Below are 2,821 nucleotides of genomic sequence, written 5' to 3'. Positions count from 1 at the left end.
TAGTGCTGCACATGCGCAGTACTACTTTACCTGCGCCCGATGCTCTACTTTCTGTTCCCCGCTCCCTGAGCGTTAATGGGACAGGGAGTAGAGCTGCGGGCATGGGGCGCTAGCGGGGACGCACACTGATGACAGCGCCATCGGGCATCGGGATCCCGATAGCGCTGTGGATCAACAGTACATGTAATAATAGAGTAAGTGTATATGAGCCAGCCGTATCAGCTGCGTACATGTGTGAACTTCTGTCGGGCCACAGAGGCCATGAGCGCTCCGTGCAGCTTTAGCTATCACAGGGAGAGGAGATCCTCTCCCTGTGATAGCCAAACTGACACTGCTGTGCGCATCGATGCGTGACGTTTAAATATGTCACGTGACAAGAGTGAGCCAATAGGATGTGATGGAGGCGGACCATCTCATTCTATGGCAAATCTCGTTCTACGGCAATGCACCGGCCATTTGGCAGTCAAGGTGATCGGCCCACCGGGGATTTTCCCGGTATCCCAGTCCAGCCTTGACTCTGGCTGGGTGGCAGTCACCCACCAGTACACACAGCAGACCCTAAACCCATATCATTATTGCTAAGCAGGAAGATGGGAGTCCATTTCACTCTGATGGACCATTTTTAAATGCAATCCATAACCTGGCTTTGGCAGGAACCCTTCTTACTCCTCCTACTTGCATTTGATACTGGGTTTAGGATCTGCATAGGAAACACACACAAGCACACACTTACCTTTGTTGCCTTCTGACGCCTCCTTGGCTGTCCCCAAACGGTATAAAACCAAATGCCACGGGAAGTTGTAAGGATAGAGGACATACCTGCATCCTATTGGACTCACTTGTCTTGGTTAAATCCAGCTTATTTGACAACCTATGGTGCTGCTGCTTCTGCTCATGGAAGTGCTGCTTCTGACAAGGCTGTTCTTTGGTGGTCCTAGGCGACATTACAATCTCCATGGTTACATACACATTTGCAACTCCAACAATACACACATATGCATGTATGTATGTATGTATGTATGTGTATCTATCTATCTCTATATATATTTATCTCTCTCTCTCTCTCTGTATATATATATATATATATATATATATATATATATTTCTTTTAAATATATATATAGAGAGAGATAGAGATGGAAATACTTTTTTAAACATGTTTTCACCTTTTTCTACCTTCTTTTTTTTCTTCTCTCCATGTTTTCCTTCTTTCCTCCTTTTTTCCTATGTTGCTGCTTCTTATTTTTCTTCTTTTTCAGACCCTATCATTGCACTATTGCTTATTCAATACCACCAGCAGATGGAGACACTATATTGCAACATTAGTTGTGAGCAGCAGTTTGTACAAACAAATGCCTCATAGCTGATGTCCTATCCATTATTGCAATGGATGGCTGGCTGGCAACATTTGTTTTTATTATTCCAATACCACAGTACCAATGCATGGTCACTCAACAGCAATGACACCCCCATGTCAATTAACAAGATTCAGCTCCCACTACCTGAAAGACAGCTACCTATCATGTCATGTCCAACCTGTACAGGTGTGCAGGTTGCTGAGCTTATTCAATTAAAGAGGACATTCAGCAGCAGCAGCAGTCCTGTGCCTGGTCGCTCCAACAGGGGCCAGACACAAGCGGCACAACCTATTGTCTTTTGCCTGCAGTAAGGGCCCACTGGACTAGCCAGCAAGCAGCTGCAGCAGCAAATAAACAGGTAATCTTTCTTTCCAACACTGAAACCTGGTGGTGCACTTAATATATGCTACCAGATAGGGGACATATCAGATATTAAACTGATAAAAACAGACACCACATTTGATCTCAGCCAAAAAGAAGGACGAGAAGTGATAACTGTCAAAGGGGAGGAACCCCTTCACATGCACCATCACTACTTGTAGGAAGGGAGGCTGGCTGGCAGCCTCCCATACACACCCTGGCTGGGTGGCAGTCACCCACCAGTACACACAGCAGACCCTAAACCCATATCATTATCATTATTGCTAAGCAGGAAGATGGGAGTCCATTTCACTCTGATGGACCATTTTTAAATGCAATCCATAACCTGGCTTTGGCAGGAACCTTTCTTTCGCCTCCTACTTGCATGTGATACTGGGTTTAGGATCTGCATAGGAAACACACACACACACACAAGCACACACTTACATGTGTTGCCTGCTGACTCCTCCTTGGCTGTCCCCAAACGGTATAAAACCAACAGCCACGGGAAGCTGTAAGGATAGAGGACATACCTGCATCCTATTGGACTCACTTGTCTTGGTTAAATCCAGCTTATTTGACAACCTATGGTGCTGCTGCTTCTACTCATGGAAGTGCGGCTTCTGACAAGGCTGTTCTTTGGTGGGCCTAGGCGACATCACAATCTCCATGGTTACATACACAACAAAGGTCAGATGTTGTTTACACCTGGCCATGCCAGTGGTATTGAGTAGCATATCCCAGTGCTAAGGGTCCTGGGTGCAACAATCTTTCAATGGGGAATAGCCGAGCTGAGTTTGTCAAGTGCACCCATGTTTGCAACTCCAGCAATACACACATATTGTTACGCCGAGCGCTCCGGGTCCCCGCTCCTCCCCGGAGCGCTCGCAACATCCTCGCAATTGCAGCGCCCCGGTCAGACCTGCTGACCGGGTGCGCTGCGATACCTCTCCCAGCCGGGATGCGATTCGCGATGCGGGAGGCGCCCGCTCGCGATGCGCACCCCGGCTCCCGTACCTGACTCGCTCTCCGTCGGTCTTGTCCCGGCGCGCGCGGCCCCGCTCCTTAGGGCGCGCGCGCCGGGTCTCTGCGATTTAAAGGGC

The 2,821-nt window shown here is 48.2% G+C and overlaps 1 pseudogene; it reads right to left on the bottom strand.

The window, feature by feature from the left end:
• Positions 1-1,743: 1,743 nt before the first annotated feature.
• LOC130344982 (U2 spliceosomal RNA) lies at positions 1,744-1,851 on the bottom strand (annotated as a pseudogene).
• Positions 1,852-2,821: the final 970 nt, after the last annotated feature.

The sequence above is a fragment of the Hyla sarda genome, unplaced genomic scaffold, assembly GCF_029499605.1.
Source record: "Hyla sarda isolate aHylSar1 unplaced genomic scaffold, aHylSar1.hap1 scaffold_74, whole genome shotgun sequence".
In the NCBI taxonomy this organism is placed as follows: Eukaryota; Metazoa; Chordata; class Amphibia; order Anura; family Hylidae; genus Hyla; species Hyla sarda.
Note: the sequence above shows the minus strand (reverse complement) of the source record. Positions and strands in the feature narration are given on the sequence as shown.